The sequence below is a fragment of the Scyliorhinus canicula genome, chromosome 15 (genome assembly GCF_902713615.1).
Source record: "Scyliorhinus canicula chromosome 15, sScyCan1.1, whole genome shotgun sequence".
In the NCBI taxonomy this organism is placed as follows: domain Eukaryota; kingdom Metazoa; phylum Chordata; class Chondrichthyes; order Carcharhiniformes; family Scyliorhinidae; genus Scyliorhinus; species Scyliorhinus canicula.
This window is the reverse complement of record NC_052160.1, coordinates 35,914,561-35,935,216: the sequence shown is the minus strand read 5'-3', so window position 1 is coordinate 35,935,216 and position 20,656 is coordinate 35,914,561. Positions and strand designations below refer to the sequence as shown.

At 45.9% G+C, this 20,656-nt stretch overlaps 1 protein-coding gene and 1 long non-coding RNA gene across 10 annotated transcripts in view; one reads left to right on the top strand and one right to left on the bottom strand.

The window, feature by feature from the left end:
• The window catches only part of LOC119979073, a 71,851-nt gene extending 51,586 nt beyond the window's left edge, over nt 1-20,265 (bottom strand). The window contains exons 1-2 of the long non-coding RNA XR_005463634.1: nt 20,215-20,265; nt 8,165-8,208 (exon numbers count right to left, since the gene is read on the bottom strand). This is a non-coding gene — a long non-coding RNA (uncharacterized LOC119979073). The remainder of the gene's footprint in view (nt 1-8,164; nt 8,209-20,214) is intronic.
• rbfox1 (RNA binding fox-1 homolog 1) overlaps nt 1-20,656 on the top strand; it is a 2,164,526-nt gene that overhangs the window by 675,255 nt on the left and 1,468,615 nt on the right. The window lies entirely within an intron of this gene.

Sequence of the window (20,656 nt, the reverse complement as noted above, 5' to 3'; positions counted from 1 at the left end):
ATAAAAACAGATGTTAGTGTTCCTTTTTTAAAATTCATTTTCACGGGATGTGGATGTCGCTGGCGAGGCTAGCATTGCCCATCCCTAATTACCCTTGAGAGGATGTTGGTGAGCTGCCTTTGTGAACCGCTGCAGTCCATGTGGTGGCAGTACAATGCTGTTCGGGAGGGAGTTCCAGGTTTTTGACACAGCAACAGAAAATGATATGTTTCCAAGTCGGGATGGTGAGAGACTTGGAGGGGATCTTCCCAGTGGTAGTGTTCCCATTTATCTGCTGCCCTTGTCCTTCTAGATGGTGGAGGTCGTGGGTTTGGAAGGTGCTGCTGAAGGAGCCTGGGTGAGTTCCTGCAGTGCATCTTGTAGATGGTACACATGGCTGCGTCGGTGGTGAAGCGAGTGAATGTTTGTGGAAGGTGTGCAAATCAGGTGTCGCAGGCTGCTTTGTCCTGGATGGTGTTGAGCCTTTTTAGTGTTGTTGAAGTTGCACCCATCCGGCAAGTAGAGATAGTCTATCACAGTCCATGTGGTTGGTGAACAGTCTTTGGGTGTCTCAGGAGGTGAGTTACTCATCGCATGACTCCAAGCCTCTGACTTGGTCTTGTAGCCACAGTATTTATATGGCTTGTCCAGTTCAGTTTCAGGTCAATGGCATTCCCGGGATGTTGATAGGGGGATTCAGTGATGGTAATGCCATTCAATGTCAAGGGGCGATGGTTTGATTCTCTCTTATTGGAGATGGTAATTGCCTAGCACTTGTATGTTGCGAATATGCTGGCTCCTCTATCTTTAAGGATGGGAATATTTGTGGAGTCTCTTCTTCCAGTGAATTGTTTAATTGTCCAGCATCAATCACAAGTGGATATGACAGGCCACCATCTGGGACAAAGCAGCCTGCGACACCTGATTTGTACACCTTCCACAAACATTCACTCGCTTCGCCACCGACACAGCCATGTGTACCATCTACAAGATGCACTGCAGGAACTCACCCAGGCTCCTTAAGCAGCACCTTCCAAACCCACGACCTCCACCATCTAGAAGGACAAGGGCAGCAGATAAATGGGAACACTACCAATCTCTGATCCGTTGGTTGTGAGATCATTTAGCTCGGTCTTGCTAAGTGAGATGAGAGAAAGAGAAAGAAAAACAAAAAGACAAAAAGACAAGGGGCGCGATCCAAAGGCCATATCGTGCTCGACCCGGGATGCAACGTGGCTGGTAAATCTCGCAAGTGGCCTCTCACGAGATTTACCCAGCTCACTATGCCTCGCGAAATCTCACGATCTGGATCCTGTCCACAATGAACATATTCAAATATGCATATTCACGCGTGCAGTAAGGCTTACTCGAATATGTAGTCACCGGAGTTACCCCAAGGTGAGGGATCTAATCCCCATGCATCGGAGACCCCAAGCAAGTGCCAGTTTGCACTGGTCTCCACAAATGGAGACCAGATGTACTGGCACTTGGAGGGGAATCTCCCAGGCAATCAGGGGAACCTGTGCAGTCAGGCTCTGGGCAGAATGGTAACCTGGCACCCCTAATGCCGTCCTGATACCCCTGATGCCACCTTCTACCCTGAGACGTCTAGCATGGCACCCTGCCATTGACACATGGGCACCCTGGCAGTGTCTTGGGTGCCACCCTGACACTACCAGCCTGGCAGGGGCACCTCCAGGCTGGCAGTGCCAAGGTGCCCGGGTAATATTTTGCCTGTGTTGGGGATAGTACCTGAGGGTGCCCTACACTTATGAAGTGGAGTGTGGGGGCTCTTATAGGTAATTTGGGCTGTTGGCAGGGTCCGGTCGCCACATTGGGGGGGCTCTAGAGATCAGGGTAAAATGGAACTGAATGTGGTCTCGGTGGGGCATTCCTCACTAAGGCCCCGTAATGAAGTACTGTCCCGTTTGATAACGGGGTCATTCTCAGCGCTGGCTAAAAACACCCGGCTAAATAGCTGCATGGCTTAGCCACATGCCCATATACCCTAATATCGCTTCACCAGGAGAGAACACATAGTCTTGCCTTTCAGAATATAACGCTGTGGGATTCTCCATCGGCAGGATCCTCCACCCCACCGGCAGTGCACCCACGCCCACGCATTTCTTGATGGCGTGGGATGGCCCATAATGGGAAACCCCATTGGCCAGCTGCGGGATCGGAGAATCCTGCTGCCAGCAGGGGTGTGCCGCGCCGGAAACTGGGCTGGTGGGACGGAGAATCCCGACCCCGGGTATACATATATATGACATATAACGCAGTACATGTATGATATATTCTAATTGGCAATGATTATGTCTCACAATCTTCATAACATTGATATTAATTGGTGGCAATTAATTCTATCTGATGTTGATATTCCTACCACAGTAATAACCTTTAAACAGCACAGGATAAAACTGCCGTACCAACTTCCAGAAGAATTCATCCCCTATATCAGCAGTAAGGCATGACAGCCTCCCAGCCAGTACAATATGGAATTAATTTGACTTTTAAGGGGATCTCAGTAAGAAACAAATGTTTTCTCGTGGCTGTCACCTAGAACAAATTTTCTCAGTAGTAAAACTAACGTGAATGGAAAATGGACTGATACGATCAATTAAACTAAAGGGATTGACTTCTGGGAAGCTGAGAGACGAGGTTGTGAATTGTGTTAGCAAGTTCTTTCTAGTGTGAAGAAAACTGAGTTGCAACACAAACATTCTGCAGTATTTTCCTGGTAAGCTAGTATTAAATCTGAATCCTGCAGAGATAATGTTCAATCTCAGTTTTGGAGTCATTAAAGAAAGCATTTTCGATAAGTGGCTCAGATTCCAGGCCAGAAAATTATCCCCCCATTGAATCATAAGAACGTTTCTGTCAGCTGAAAGGATAACCGAAGCAGGACTTCGGGCTGGGAAAGGACTTTTTTCCATTTTGTTAACCACACAGATATTTGCAGCAACCTTAAATGTTCATTTTCTGAGATTTTGTCAGGACTCAATCAGTCTTCTTGTTATGGAATCACTAGCACCTTCAGTGTATCACACTATTAAACATTATCTACAATAAAACCATACTCCGTGATCTACTCAGAACAATTCTTCACTTAGACTGGACTGTTTCGATATGTTGAGGCAAAACCATTTTTAAGTGTACATGCTGTCCGCCCCTCCCAACAAGGATCTCAGCACTAACTTCAAATGTCCTTTAAGATGAATTTCAAAACATTTTTATGCACCATTTGAAGTACATCATGGGCTTTGTTCCCCATCCCAAAAGAAATTTGGATCAGCTTCAGCCATTGTTTGGCGTCAGTTCTTAGTGACAAATATTCTTGTATTTGGGGCTGGATCATTGCACTTTTTTCCTGACTATGGGCTGGATTGTTCGGTCCTCCGGATGCATGTTTCTCGGCAGCGCGCCGTTCTATCTTCCCAACACTTGTCTAAGGGATTTCCCATTGGAACCACCCCATGCTGCTGGGAAACCCACAGGCGGGGGTGAACTGCCTGCGGGAAAAGAGAATCCTAAGAGCCGGAAAATTCTGGACTATGTCCCCGCATCTGCATGGATTTCCTCCGGGTGCTCTGATTTCCTCCACAGTCCAAAGATGTGCAGGTTAGTGGATTGACCATGTTAGCTTCCCCTTAGTGTCCAAAGATACGTAGACATTAGGCTGCAGGGTTGTGAGAATGGGGTAGAGTGCTCTTTTGGAAAGTCGATGCTGATTCGATGGGTCGAATGGCCTCCCTCTGCACTCTAGGGATTCTATGACGTTATGTCTACTTTAATTATTTGACTGTAAGGTCTTCTTTGAAATTAAAGATCATTTTTAAAGGAATCATCGTGTATGGGATGCATTGCACAAGTGGAATTAGATATCAGAGCAATTCTTTGCTGTTGTGACAAATGGTGTGTGGTGGTACAGGAAACTACAGTGTTGGGGCACAGATTTTGGGACACTTCGAATAGCATCAAGACCCTTTGCAAATTTGCAGTTTTCATCTCAATAAAGATCACCATGCTCTCAATAATGTTGAATGTAATGTGTAGGGGCACACTTCGATGTTACTGTTATATCACAGATCAGAGTGTTGTTGATGTTGGGGGCTGGGTTAATTTAAATGCTTCATTGGTGGGTATCCCTCAAAAAAAGTCACATGAACAGAATACTTTTCAATGACGCTCAATCTGCTTCTCGTAGAAACACATGACGATTTCTCAAGTCTGAAAATATACCCTTTAACAAAAGTGAACACTTCTCCTGTTGAGACGCCACCTTGTTCAGAGCACTGCATTATCTTGAACAAATATTTTAATTTGTATAATGTAATTTTGTATTTGGAAAGGAAAGTATCTGTTTTTAATTATTCTTGAGTATTGTTAATTACTCAGTCACTCAATTCTCACTTCTGCATGTCCATGAAGGTTCTCTCTTTGGCTATACCTTACATAGACATAGAACATACAGGCCATTCAGCCCATCGAGTCAGCACCGACCCACTTAAGCCCTCACTTCCACCCTATCCCTGCAACCCAACACCCCCTCCTCACCTTTTTTGGTCACTGAGGGTAATTTAGCATGGCCAATCCACCTAACCTGCAAGTCTTTGGACTGTGGGAGGAAACTGGAGCACCCGGAGGAAACCCACACGGACATGGGGAGAACGTGCAGATTCCGCACAGACAGTGACCCAGCAGGGAATCGAACCTGGGACCCTGGCGCTGTGAAGCCACAGTGCTAGCCACTTGTGCTACCGTGCTGCCCTGTTGCTCACATTCCTCTTCATTCTCTCTCCATTCTATACGTTCCCTCAAATGTTTTGGGTGGGTTTTCCACACTGTATGCTTCGCGGCAGCAGAGGCAGCCCGCCATTGACCGGCTGGCAGGATCTTCTGGTCCTGCTGTTGAATGCACACCTCGCCACCGGGAAACCCGCAGTGGGGCTGCACCATCAGTGGAGCGGAAGATCTTGCCAGAATGAACGCTAGAAGGTTCCGGCCATTGTATTAAAAAAGTGAAACAAGAAGCCAGCTCATATCATGTACGTTTGAATTCCGTACAGATGTTCTCCTTGATGTTAGCATCTAAGGAACTAACCAGTGTATAACAAATGAAATGATTAAACAGATCAGTAGAGTGTTAAAAGTCATTTTTAGTGATTTTGAATCAGGCCACTCATAGTTGAAGGACTGGACACTGAATCAAAATGTACATGTATTACTGAAAAAAGAGACATGCTGTTAAAGCTTTTTATTTTGGACTCATCAGGATAGATATGGAAGTGTACCAATTGTAAAGGAAACAACAAATTATACTGCATGAGAAGAGGACAATTGATTGGGAGAGGCTTTATCACAGTGAATGCAGTATGGAACAGTTAACTACCAAGCTTTTGCTTAAATTCAAGCTAGGCAGGTTGACTCTGATCGGCCAAGGCACTACCATGGGGAATGAAACGGGGAATGGCTGTCCCTCAAGCTTTTGTTTAGTTGAAAAGTGTGCAATATGTGGACATGCTCCTTCTGCTTGCAAAGGACAGGGCCCTATGTGTAAAATTATGTGGCTTCTAGCAAGCTTCTAGATGAGGAGGAATTTCTTCATTCCGAGGGTGATGAAACTTTGAAATCTCTCTGTTCCAAAAGAGCTGTGGGGCTTAGTTGTTGAGTTTATTCAAGACTTAAATTGATAGATTTCTACTTATCAAAAATATCAAGGGATATGGGGATAGTGCAAGAAATTGGTGTTGAAGTAGAAGATCAGCCATGATTTCATTGAATGAGCTGAAAGGGCGGAATGGCCTCTTCCTGCTCCTATTTCTTATGTTCTTATCAAGTAAAAAAGTGACAAGTACATTCTATTACTTTGTTCAATTGAGCTAGCTCATTGAATATTATTCTGCGAGCATATGAACTTAATTGGATTTTATACTCTAACTTAACCAGCACACTTTTGAGCATGTTCGGAGCACAAGTTCCCAATTGCATTCAAAGCAGAAATTTTACTCAATAATACTTACAATATTATTTAACGTCTGTGCAGAATCAATGCACAATTTGTCCAAAAGATGTAACTTAACAGAGTTGTCATGATTTTATTTCCCTCTCAGTTCCAGAGAATGGATATGGCTATCCACAATTTTATCAATGAATAAAATATTTGTCACTAATCACATCAGCATCATTTACATGACTGATTTAATTCTCATACTAAATATGACATGGATTCAATTCATGCAAAACTGGAATGGAATCTATTGCCAGTAGCGATGTGATGGAAATTCTCCTCTTCAGGCATCGTTCTGGAGTCAGGAGTGTAAATGTTTGCCCGCAGTCAACTCAAGCACGCGGCATGCAGTTGCTGAGCAACAAATGCTTTAACAGGACAATGTCACCTCACTGGAATCCTTGTGGTCTTAAAGCGATACAGACACTGCAATCCAATATTTGTAATGCAAGTTGCCTATTAATGTCCGGTGCAGTGGAAATGAGGCAACATTGGTAGAAATGAAGCAAGTAATAATTAGATTCCAGAGGATTTACCCTCCCAGGGTTCTAAAATTGGCAATTGCACAATTTGTGAAGAGATGTCACCTGAAAAGTACCCTGCACGGCTCTACAATCTTCCTGTTGAATTTTGTCCTCAGCTTCTGGTATCAGAGGCTGTGGAGCTGAGAACCCGTGCTACAATGGAACTGTTTTCTGCTGGGTCCTACTGCCTGACACACAATTAATTGCCCAGAACAATTTTGTAATGTGTAGCTTACAAACAATCAGTGAAAGCTGCCAAAAAGACATCTCACGACAGCCTTACTTTCGGCTATAAGCTGTGATAATCATCAATTTTAAAACAAATGATGTTGCATTCATGGGAACAGAAGAGTTTATTTGGAAGGTGCAGGCAACAGACATGCACCCTGTCTAATTGCACCTGTGCTGGAGTGATTTTATATCTGCCTTTTACAACTGAGTGTTTCACCAACTACATCTGACACCTGCAATTACTATTTGTGTTTGAATAAATAAACCTATGCAAGGCCATGCAGTGAGAGATATATTAACATTTAAAGGTGAGACAGGGAAGGTGGATGTAACAATGTGTTATGGCAGCTCATTTTTGATTCAGTAAATATTTTGTAATCTTAGATGCAGGTATCGTGCTAACATCTAAATCTTTCCGATGTTAGTAAATCAAACCAATTCACTTTCTGTCTGATATAAAGGTCTAAATGCGATCTTCCCAGAATCATTGTAAGCTACATTAACGTTGGTCGATGTTATTCATTTGGCAGATTGTTAATTTCTATCCTGCAAAACCCAGAGACAAGAAGAACTGAATTAAAAATGCGCATAGTCTTCAATCAATTAAACTGAGGGTGATAAAATAGAATTCACCACAATAGCAGTTTAATTTCGTAATGTGCAAGCCGCAAAATATTTTAGAGTTTATGCTAATTGAAGAATGAGCCAAGGATATCTCCAACATAGTCCAATGGACTCAATTTGTGGAAGATGTGTATCTTTTAATGGAACAAAAGATAATTTAACTACATTTTCCATTTTCAATCTGTGTAAATTACTTTATCGTCCTGTAGTTAATGAAAATTACATCCATGAAATCTGCATACTGATACATCTCTGCAGATCGTTCTCCACCTCTGTACTCCGGGGTGTTCCACTTAGAAAGTTGCATGCAGATTATTCTTTATCAGCACCAGCCTCAGTTTTATAGCTGTAGCTGGTATCGAGAGGAAGAAAGGAGAGGGAAAAAAAGAATATACTCTTCCACATAATGTGTGCTCAGGAGATAACTCACAGGTGTGTGTGTGTGTATGGGTTTCACGTCGCCTTGGATCCTGTATATGTGGCCGCAATAGGCACACATGTTCAATTTACCCATTGTGCTGACCATTCACATTTACTGTGATTGAAAGTTTTTATATTTAGTGCAGCGGGAGTTCTTAAGAAGCTGCCTTTGCACTCAATACTCTCGACTAGTTGCTTTTTAGAACCAGGCAAATGGGGGTTGCACGATTTATTCGGAGGGCAAATTTTATATCTCAGTCAGGATTACATGAGAGAAGCAATGTAGAGAAGAAAGATTTATTCTTACAGTGCTCAAATGCACCAGCTGGGAGGTCAACAAAGGAGTGCAGCTGATGGCATCAAAGAAGATACTCACAGGTTAGATCTTTGGTTGATAGCTGAAAGCTCAATCAACATGACCTGCAGATTAATTATAGTAACATATTCAGTCAGCTAACTCAAAGGACAAAGAATAGCAGAAAGATTATTGGGAACAAAAATGAAAGCGTTATGTTGTAAATCTGCCATTAATTTAGAATGATTGAATAATTATTTGATTTAAGCCATTCGCTCTCTAATATATGGAGAGTTTCAGGGTTTCACTAGCAGTGCAAAACAGGCCCATCGCAATTCAACAGCTGATTTTTCACCGCGTTCAATCTTACTTCTGCTGAAGTTCACAAAATGATCATTCCTTTTGCAGGCTCTCTGCTGCTTTTACTTGGTTTGAAATTTAAAAAATCTTGGCAATATTTTCCAAGTCAGTGGAAGATAAAGGCCAGGGCAGTGAAAAATCAGCTGCCGATTCGCTTACAACTGTTCTGCACTGCTGGAATTGACCAATTTTATTCCTTAAATCTTTATATTTGAGGTGTTACTCAGCGATGCACAACAAAGATTTTATCGTGTCTGAAACAGAAGGCTTTCAAAGGGAATCTGAGGCAATATATGTACCTCCCATTGAGCAGCAATCTAATCCATACTTATTATTTTAGCAGTCAATGAACCATTAAAATAATAGGCACGGGAACACATGTTTTAGCAAAGACAATATGCGAATGGTAAATTGCATCAGAGAAAGTATTTCAATTTGATCCTTGACCCATCACTTAGGATTTTTGATTTTATACATGGCTAAATATAGTTTTTAAGTTTCCGCTGGAAATTTCATTCAATATGACAACCAAAATCAGAAAGTAATTTGTTTATTCATAACAGATGCACATCACATAAAGAATTTATAAGCAGAGCGAGTGTGGATCTAGTATCTCTGCAGTGGCAGTTCCCAGGATCAGTTGTGCAAGACGATGTGCAATTTATAGTGATACTTTTTCCAATCAATGACTCAGAATTCTGCATTGGACAATTTTCCAATGATTTCCGCAGGTTATTTTTAACTTTGAAAAGGTGGGCATGCAACAAACATTAAAATTAATTGTGGTGCTTCTCAATGCATTCTATTTCTCCAATTTTCTATTTAATTGTTCTGAAAATACTCGCAAGACAAAATCGACATTAAAAAAGCCACTCTTTTGTGTCAGGAATAGAGCTGAAAAATTCTCAGGTCCAAGAATCAGAATTTTTAAGATTCTGACAAAAGCAGGGAAATAATCTCTATGTAGGCAAGCATCAGTATAAAGAGAATTGTTAGAGCCTTGATGAGTACTTGCAACTAGACATGTCTTCCAATACTAGGCATCAATCTGACTGTTTCACATCTACCACTTGCTGAAGGATTCCTCCACATCTCCAACAGGAGTTTCTATATGGACATGTTCTGTTGAGGTAGGTCTCTGGGTCGTTATAGATGCAGTTGGTATGGATTTTGGCAACATATTTCTTCACAAAAGGAGATTGAGGTTTATTATACATTTAATCTTGTTATACTTTTATGTAAATTACTTCAGCATTTAAAAAAAAACTGCACTTTGGGGCGGGGCAATAATTTTTTTTAATAAATGTTTTTTATTGGATTTTTGCACAGAATATATTTTGCCGTTATGTACGCAGGATATATATCTATATATATGTAAGTAGGTATCCGTTTGTGCCGGCGAGGCACTTCCAGGGGGCCATCCTCGAGTGGGTCTGGTGCCGGCGTTGTCCCTCGCTTCTCCCGGTCGGATTTCACTTGTCTTCTCGTGCATGCTGCCGCTTCAGCCAGCCCTCCTGTCTTCCGCCTGAGTGTGGAGTTTGCACGTTCTCTGCGTGTCCGCGTGGGTTTCCTCTGGCTGCTTCGGTTTCCTCGCACAGTCCAAAGGTGTGCAGATTAGGGTGATTGGTAATGTTAAATTGCCCCTTAGGGTGGGGTTTCTGGAATAAGGGCGATATCTTCCGCTCCCGGGACTAAGTGCCCGCGCTGTCGTGAACGCTGTCGCGTTTCACGACGGCGCGAACAGGGCCCGGGCACGACCTATTCTGGCCCCCACAGGGTGCCAGCACAGCGCTGGGGTGGTTCACACCGCTCCAGCATCCTTCGCCGCGCCAACCCGCACATGCGCAGTTGGGCCGCGCCATCCTGCACATGCGCGGGGAACGTCTTCCGCGCGCTGGCCCCTCACCAACATGGCACCGGTGTTTTGGGGCCGGCCGCGGAAGGAGGAAGGCCGGGGGAGGGGGGGGGGGGGGGGGGGGGGGGGAGGCCGGCCCGTCGATCGGTGGGCCCCGATCGCGGGCCAGACCCCATCGGAGGACCCCCCCCGCGGTGAAGGAGCCCCCCCCACAGGTCACCCCCCCCCCAGCGTTCCCGCACAGTTCCCGCCAGCAGCAACCAGGGGTGGACGGCACCAGCGGGAACCTGTTGTGTCGGAGCGGCTGCTTGGCCCATCCGGGCCGGAGAATCACTGCTCGCCATTTGCGGCAATTCTCCGAGCGGCCCGGCGCGATTGTCGCAGCGCTGGTTTCGGGGGGGGGGGGGGGTGGGAGAATTGCGTGCGGATATCGGGGTGGGGTAGCACGGCTTGCGCGCCACCCCGGTGATTCTCCCACCCAGAGTGGGGGGGGGGGGGGGGGGTGAGAATACCGCCCAGGATGGGGGATTAAGCTGATGGTCGTTCAAACAGTGAGTGTAGACTCAATGGACCGACTGGACTCCTTCTGCACTGTAGGGATTCTATGAACTTCTAAAAAAGCAACTGATTACAACAATGAGGTGAAGTGTCAATCTCTGGATGAATTAATCTGCCTTCCTTCTCTGTATTCCCTTGTTATACTGGACTAGTTCCAAAATATTTCTCAAACACGAAATGCCGTCTTAGCACAATGTAACTTTCTTATTGCCTGGATTTTTAAATAATAATTGCTTAATTTGGAGGAGGAGGATAAATGTGCCAATATTTTTGACAAATTCTAGTTTTGACTTTGATTAAGTTCTTATGAATTATGCATTTAGTGAGGGAGAGGAAGTTAGTTATATCCACATAAAATTTAGCATTGTCCAAATCAGTAAGCAATTTAAATCAATGTTTAACTGAAAATATTTTATAATTATATTTCTGTCAGTGAGCGCGCTGAGATTTTATTGCTTACCCAGTATTCCATTTGAAGCAAAATATCCATCATAATCTCAATGGAAGATTCAAATGTGCACAATGGGAATATTTTGTCTCATATGCCACGGTAAAGGAATGCAGAATGAAAATGGCATTCTGGATGTATTGGCGCCGTGTAGAACAAACATATTTAAAATGGAACAATCGTGTTAAGAACTGTTAGTAATAAAAGAGGAATCCGAAAACCCAGCAATGAATCCATTACAACAATACAACAAGATGTCATGTTTTTAAACAAAAACAAACTTTATTTTATACGAGTTAAACAAAGCAAGGTTACTTCAAAGCTATCACTGTAGCAGATAATTATTTATGCTACATACTCAGCTCAATGTTTTGATGTCCCCCGCCCACTCCCCGCACCAAGCAATCCCTTGTACATGACAACAATCTTGGAGGTTCATTCCTTTTTTTAAGGAACAACACACATGCCACAGCCCCCTGGAATTCATATTAATAGTCCCAGTGTTCCATCTTTTCCCTGACATATTATGGGGATCCTTCCGTTAGCTTTTCAGTTAAGCAAGCCTCCAATTTTTAATTTAATACTTTGTGACTGTAGGTACCTCAGTTCCTTGTGTTGGTTGTTGAAAGATATACGGCTTTCTCACAGCTTCCAAGCCAAATCGGCCGACTGCTTTCTGCTACTTTTTCCCTTATGAAATACAAACTGAAATTGAGCCCCACCTGCATTTATTATTAATTTTTAATGGGATATGGGTTTTGCTAGCTAGGCCAGCATCTGTTGCCCATCCCTTGAGAAGGTGCTGGTGAGCTGCCTTCCTGAACCACTGCCGTCCATGTGGTGTAGGTGCACCCACTGTGTTGTTAGGGAGGGAGTTGCAGGGTTTTTACCCAAAGACAGTGAAGGAACAGCGATATATTACCAAGTCAGGATGTTGAGTGACTTAAGGGGAACTTCCAAGTTGTGGTCGTGGGTTTAGAAGGTGCTGCCTAAGGTGCCACAGTGAATACCTGCAGTGTATCTTGTAGATGGTACACACTGCTGCTACTGTGCATCAATGATGGAGGGTGTGTATGTCTGTGGAAGGGGTACCGATCAAGCTTTGTCCTGGATCATGTCAGGCTTCTTGAGTGTCATTGGAGCTGCAGACATCCAGAAAATTGGAAAGCTTTCCTTCACTCCTGACTTGTGCCTTGTAGATGGTGGACAGGCTTTGGGGAAGCAGGAGCTGAGTTACCCATGCAGGATTCCAAGCCTCTGACTTGCGCTTGTAGCCACAGTATTTATATGACTTGTCCAGTTCAGTTTGTCGTCAATGGTAACCCCCCTGGATAGTGGGGGATTCAGTGATGATAATGCCATTGCATGTCAAGGGGCGATGCTTATATCTGCCTGGCACTTGTGTGGCACGAATGTGACTTGTCAGCCCAAACTTGGATATTATCCAGGTGTTACACGCACGTGATATGCTTCAGTGTCTGAGGAGCTGTGAATGGTGCTGAATATTGCACAATTATCAGCGAACATTCCCACATCTGTCCTGAGACTGGAAGAAAGGTTAATGGTGAAGCAGCTGAAGATGTTTGGGCCGAAGACACTACCCTGAGTCAACTTGTGCATGATGTCTCAGCACTGAGATGACTGACCTCCAACAATCACAACTATCTTCCTTTGTGCGAGGTACGAATCCAACCCATGGAGAGTTTCCCCTCTGATTCCCATTGACTGTAGTTTTCCTAGGACTACTTGATGCCATAGTTGATCAAATATTGCCTTGATGCCAAGGGCAGTCACTCTCACTTTCTCTCTGAAGTGCAACTCTTTTGTCCATGTTTGAAACAAGGCTGTCATAAGGTCAGGAGCTGAGTGACCCTGGTGGTGAGCAGATCATTGCTAAATAAGCACCGCTTGAAAGCACAGTTGTGATTTTTTCCCTTAATTTCCTGATGATTGAGAGCAGACTGATAGGGCAGTAATTGGCCAGGTTGGATTTGTCCTGCTTTTTGTGTCAAGGGGCGATAGTTTGATTCTCTCTTATTACCTGCCACTTGTGTGGCGTGAATGTTACTTGCCACTTATCACCCAAGCCTGGATATTAGCCACGTCTTGGTGCATTTGCATATAGACGGCTTCAGTGCCTGAGGAGTCGCGAATTGTGCAATTGTCAGCGAACATTCTCGGTCAAATGCTGCCTTGGTGTCAAGGGCAGTCACACTCACCTCACCTCTGAAGTTCAGCTCTTTTGTCCATGTTTGAACCAAGGCTGTAATGAGCTGAGTGACCCTGACGGAACCCAAACTGAGCATCAGTGAGCAGGTAATTGTTAGGTCAGTGCCGCTTGATAGGACTGTACTGATTATGGAGAATCGACTGATAGGGTGGTAATTGGCTGTGTTGGATTTGCTCTCCTTTACGTGGACAGGACACACCTGGGCAATTTTCCACATTGCCGGGTAGATGCCAGTCTTGTAGCTGTACTGGAACAGCTTGGCTAGGGGTTTGGCAAGGTATGGAGTACAAGTCGTCAGTACTATTGCTTGAATATTGTCAGAGCCCATAGCCTTTGCAGTAGCCATGCAGTGAGTAATGTTAGTATTTTCTCTGCCTGACATGCAGGCCTAACTGATGATAATCTGTCAAAACTTTCAATCTATCACGGTGTAGTTTGAGTGTTATTGGAGCTGCACTCAACCAGAATTCTCAGTCTCCGGCCTGCTCTTGTAGCCACAGTATTTCAATGGCTAGTCCAGTTCAGTTTCTGGTCAATGGTAAACCTCAGGATATTGCTAATGGGGAATTCAGCTGTTGAATGTCAAGGAGAGATGGTTGGGTTCTCTCTTATTGGAGATGGTCATTGCCTGGCACTTGTATGACATAAACGTTACTTGCCACTTGTCAGCCCAAGCCTGTATATTGTCCAACCCTTGCTGCCTATGGGTACAGACTGCTTCAGTATCTGAGGAACCGCAAATGATACTGAAGATTGTGCAATTATCAATTAACTTGTCCACTTCCGACCTTATGATTGAGGGAAAGTCATTGCTAAAGCAGCTGAAGATCGTTGGGCCTAGGACAGTACCCTGAGGAACTCTTGCCGTGATGTCTTGGGACTGAGATGATTGACCACTGACAACCACAACTGTCTTCCTTTGTGCTAGGTATGACTCCAACCAGTGGAGAGTTTCCCCCTGATTCCCATTGTCTTCAGTATTGCTAGGATTAATGATGCCACACTTGATTAAATGCTGTCTTGATGTCAAGGGCACTCACTCTCAACTCACCTCTTGAATTCAGTTGTTTTTTTTTTCATGTTTGGATTAAAACGGTATTGTCAGGAGCTGAGTGGTCCTGGTGGAAATGAAAACGTGTGTCAGTGAGCAGGCTATTGCCTGGTCAGGCCCGCTTGATTGTGCCGCCGATAACATCTTCTATCACTTTGCTGATGATGGAGGCTAGACTGATGGGATGGTAATTGGCCGGGTTGGATTTGTCCTATTTCTTGTGGACAGGGTGGGCCTGGGCATTTTCCCACATTGCTGGGTAGATGACAGTGTTGTCGCTACAGTAAAACAAATTGGCTAGCGGCGCAGCAAATTCTGGAGCATGTCTTCAGCATTACAGCCAAAATGTTGTCAGGGGCCATAGCCTTTGCACTATCTATTGGCCCTGTTAAATTAAGATAGAAGATTCCTTATTGTTTATTGCTTCCACAACTCTACTCATGACCTTGTAAGATAATTACAGGTTACATTTTAAGTGGAATTGCATTTGCATCAGAATGATTCCCAATTTCTCAATCCGGTGTCTACATATCTTACATTGAACGCTTTGACCCCAAGCCTAAAAGTTACATTCTTGAAGTTGTATTCTAAAATAGCTGAATCATGAGCTAAATATTTGCTGCAGAACCTACATTTTGAACTAGATATTCACAGCAACAACAATAGTTTTCATTTGCAATATCAATGAAGTTTCAGTAATGATTAAACTCCTGTAAAGCATATTGCAACATTAAAATGGTGAAGTAATTTGCATCTGTTGCCTAGGAACAAGCTTTGGGATTAGTGTCTGAGCACTTAATGACAGTTCCATCTCTTAAGACATTAATTGTACTATTTTTTTCCCTCTGAACAAACAGAGTCTGAGTTATACAATAGCAATGCTATTAGGGTTTGGTAATATGAAGAGAAGGAATCCAGGCTATTAAATAAGATGCATGATGTACACCCAAACATTTTGTTCATTTCCCCCTCATAAGCATTAAAGAAGTCATTAAAAAAAATAATCTACAGTAATACTTATACGCAGAGGCACGATTATTTTGATTATCTTTTTCCTTTTTCAATTAAGCAAGGAATGAGTATGTCCTTGAATTAATGTGAATAGGAACAACAGTTCCAAAGAAAAGGTGGCTATTACTCACCGAGGAAGCATTCAAATATTACTCACCAAGGCAGTATTCAGAGTCTGAAGTTTCAGCGGTGAATGTCTATTAGTTAAAGATGGTCCTGAGTGTCAGATGTCAGGATGCTATATATCTTCACTTACACTTCCAGGCAGGCCTCTCTTTCCCCACCCTACTCTCGCAAACTCATCAGACATCAAAGCTACACCGAGAATGGCACCAAAATGACACGACCGATCCCAAACCAGAAGAAGAAAAACAAACCCAAAGTTTTACTCGACGAATAAGACCCAGCGACTCAAGATAAAAGCAAAATGAAAAACCTGCAAATCGGGAAAGTTTAGTGAACCGTAAATAACCCCATGGGCAGGATTCTCCGTTGGGTGACGCTGGAACGGCAAAGCCCGATTGGGCGAAGAAACGGTTTTGATGCCCAAATCATGGCGGGTGCTGAGTTCACGACAAATCGCAATTTTTACGCACCTCAACAGCAGCGCCAATGCATTCCACTCCGCACGTACAGTAAATGCCGTGTGTATATCATTAGCGGGCCTGACCCAGTATTCTCCGAGGCCTCTGCGATTCTCCACCTCCACTGTGGGGAATTCCCGATGGCAAGGTTCACTTGCGCTTTTAAAAATTGGGGATAGGGCGCCATAGATGATGAGGGAGAGAGAGGAAGTAGGACATGCAGAGGTGTGACCGTTGACTGCCGGTCCTGACATCGGCTGGCTGCGGGGGAGGGACCTCTGCCAGGGCTGGCAAGGGGGGGGAGGGGGGGGGGGGGGAGGGAGGGAAGGGGGGGCTGTGACAGGGGGATGGTCCCTTCCAGTGGGGTGACCCTCACGGGTCTGGGGCGATATCCTGGCACAGGCCTTCATTGCCGCGGCCAGTAAGGCAGCCATCTTGCTGCACACCTCACTGACCATCCACCTTGGCCCCCCGCCCCCTCCGCCATACCACCCCCCCCCCCCCAAGCTGGCCAGCACGCGGCCCGTCCAAGGGCAATTCCCACAGTAGCCCCTACAGGGGGACGCCGGATGGGGGCCACAGAGCGTACCACTGGCAAGAGCCTTGCCAGCCAATGGTAGCCCTGCCAGGAGGGACGGGTGCCAGGCACCATATAGTCCGTTGGATCCGGTTAGGCACAGGGGTACGCACCTTGCTAACATGTTGACCTTTCACCCCCTGCAGGCAATGGATATTGGAATTCAAACAGTAATGATGGCCTTCCTCCTAGTCCCTGCAGCCCTGGGGGATGCACTGAGACTGTACGAGATGGAGTTTATCCATCTGCAGCAGCGGGGATGGTGAGGGTAGTGTGGGGAAGGTGGTGGGTGTGAGGGTGGTGTAGGGGTCATGTTGGGGGAAAGGTGTCGGGGAACTGCAACTCAGCGGCGTCTCACTTCCTTCCCCGATGCCGAACTCCACCACGGCGACTGCCCTTCCTCGGGCACGCCGACCACGTCCAGGGCCCTCTGCTCTGTTGTGGGGAGGACCGTAGGTCCCGTGATCCCCTTCCAGTTTTCTCCTGGTGGTTATGGTTGGCCTTCTCCTGGGGCAGGAAACAGAAAACCCACATGTTAGACAGTCCAACGCCTGCAGCCCAGGAGGTGGGTAGATGGTGGCATCAGTGGCCAGGGAACCCAGCCATGGGGGTTCGGCCACCCTCCAGTTGGGAGGGGTGGTACAGGTGTGTGGACGTGCACTGCTGCCAGAGACACAGTGCTGCCTATTCCAAGGGCCTGTGCAGACTCGATGGGCTGAATGGCCTCCTTCTGCACTGTAAATTCTATGAAATATACTCACCCTGCCACCCTGAGGAGGTGGTGCAGTTTCGTCCGGCACTGCTGGCCGGTCCGGTTGATGTTGCACACGGCGCTGACCACCTCTGCCACCTTTGTCCAGGCATGCCAAATGGCAGCGGCTGGCAGCCTCCTTCCAGGGCCGGGGTCCAGGGTTGCCCACATCTCCTCCATGGTGTCTAGCAGGGTTTCGAGCTCGGTGTCCGTGAATTGGAGTACTGCTCTCCTTACTGCCATCTTGTTGGCTGGGATGGTGTATATGCGGAGCGCAGTGTGTATATGCAGCTTGTCAGTCTCCTGAGTGTCGATTGTGTTACACGTAGTGCCGGTGCTAACCCCTCAATAGTAGTTGAATCAGTCAAGGTGCAGCACCAGGTTTGCTGTCGTAGAAGTCCACGAATCCTGTCCCGCCGTCAATACTTAGGGCGGGATTGTCCGTTGCCCGACTCTGAAATCGTATTCAGGGATCGGGCAGAGAATCTCTGTTTGCGACCGAGTCGTGGCTTCCGCCGTTTTTTCGGATGCTCCGCCCCCTCCAAATCGGCAACGATTGAGGCACGCGCCGCATGCCGTTACGGCGGTGTCAGCGCGTTGCTTTGAGGCCCTCCCCCGATTCTCCGCCCCCGAAGGCCCGAGTTCCTGACCGCACAAATCGTATGTGGTCTGAATTTTCGTAAACCCGATGTGGCGACAACAGACTGTGTCCAGCACCGCCAGAGTCGGGAGGCGGGGTGGGGGAGCTATGCTGCTGGCAGCGAGGGCTTCAGAGAGGGCTGGGGGGACTGGTGCGGGGTGGTCCGGGGGTGGCGAGGGAGGGTACAGAGGGACACTGTTTGGCCGGCCGTGTGCAGACATGGCCGGTGCCCTGTTGTACGGTGCAACAGCTGCAGATTGTCGTCATGTGCATGCGCGGCCATGGACCCGGAAATTCTCCGGCCATTTATGTCGGGAACGCCGGGAGTTTTACGTGGCGCGACTACTAGCCCCCCACCCAGCGGAGCATCGGTACGGGGGCGTCGCCGACTTTGTAAAACTAGACATTCCTCTGGACATAGCCTCAAAATCGGAGAATCCAGCCCTAAGTCTCAGGAATGGAGAATCCGGTCGCATATTTCTGTGGGTTATGTGCTTTTAATGGGTTTAATGCGTTTTAACGGTTTCCACAAACCTAAAATAGAAATTCCCAGGATGTACCAAAATGCTGACTTTGCCTTGTGATGTTAACAAGTTTCCAAAAACAAAGAGAATGAAACATATAGAAGATAAAAAAAGAATTGAAAATGAAGAATATCTAACTGTTCAGCTCGGTCACAAAATCATATACATTCCAGACAAAATCATCCTCAGTTTGAAGGAATGGGGTTACTTATTAAAATATCTCTTCAATAAATTCATATTTTAATACATAATTTAACACCCAAATTATACATGAAAGGACTAAAATAACCGTTAACCTCCGCCTTTTCTGTTATGATTACATAACCAATCCCTATTGTCCTCCACAGTGCAGGAGAATTTTCCAGAGACCAGATATGAGGCCAATTCCTCTGTTTGGAGAAAAGAAATATGAAAATTGGAAAGGTTGGGGCGTATTATCGGAAGGAGACCAATGCGAGGCAATGTCATAAAGTTATACAAAGAATCAACAGAAATGCCCTGACAGAGGCTGTGAAATTCGGCTGGGTTGCACTGTTGGTGCCATTACAGTGTGGTGGCACAGTGGTTAGCACTGCTGTCTCACAGCGCCAGGGACCCGGGTTTGATTCCGACCTCAGGCAACTGTCTGTGTGGAGTTTGCACATTCTCCCCATGTCCGCATGGGTTTCCTCCGGGTTTCCCGATTTCCTCCCACAGTCCAAAGATGTGCAGGTTAGGTGGATTGGACATGCTAAATTGTCCCTAGGTTGGGTGACAAGGATAGGGTGGGGGGTTGGGCCTAGGTTAGGGGTTCTCTTTTGTTTTCTTTTTGCAGCTGGTGGAGGTTTTCTGTGCACTCTGCTCTTGATGCACCTCTCACAAATTGGTGGGGTCAGAAGTGATTACTGCCGAACTTTCCCAAAGAGGTTGAGTTGGTTTTGAAACCTTCTGAGGAGAATGTTTCCTCTTTATGATGGAAGCTGTAATAGAACATAGAACATAGAACAGTACAGCACAGAACAGGCCCACCGGCCCTCGATGTTGTGCCGAGCAATGATCACCCTACTCAAACCCACGTATCCACCCTATACCCGTAACCCAAGAACCCCCCCTTAACCTTACTTTTTTAGGACATTACGGGCAATTTAGCATGGCCAATCCACCTAACCCGCACATCTTTGGACTGTGGGAGGAAACCGGAGCACCCGGAGGAAACCCACGCACACACGGGGAGGACGTGCAGACTCCGCACAGACAGTGACCCAGCCAGGAATCGAACCTGGGACCCTGGAGCTGTGAAGCATTTATGCTAACCACCATGCTACCGTGCTGCCCCACTGTCCCTCTGCAGCTGTTAGAGGAACTCAGCAGTCTTCAGTTCCTCTGCAAAACATCCCTTCATCACTGTTGCTCCACAATCTGCCATATTTACAAATCTCTGCTTTGACCATCACAGTATCTAATTGGCCAAAATTCTGAATTAAGAGTCACCACTAAAAGAAATTCCGTAAAACCTAAAAACCAACCGCAGTTTCAATAATGCATATAAACTGAACGATTTACCTTTATGTTTTCCCGTAGTGTCTGTTAAACGGGTGCCTTTGTCTGACCTGCTCCGATACAATACTACCCCAGACTGCAGCACAGCTGGTGAAAGGAGGCTGATTGTCATGGGGTGGGGGGGGGGGGAGGGGGGGTGGGGAGGGGGCAGTAGAGTCTGCAGATGGCCTTAATAGGATAACCTAAGTAAATCTGGGCCTTGAGAGGCTGTAATCAGACTGCGGCCCTCAGCATGGGTGGCAGCAGTCTTGACTGACTTGCTAAGCGGCAACAACAACGTCATGGATATGGCCTGAGAATGAATGCTGCAATTCTGAGAGAGTGCATGACAGGTTCGTTCTTTGTGGTGCCACAACTATTCCCCTGAGGTGGTACTTCAGGAACCACAGCAATGTCGTTGCGAGACAGATTGTTGGAGTGCTCTGACAGCCTTTATTCTCCTTTG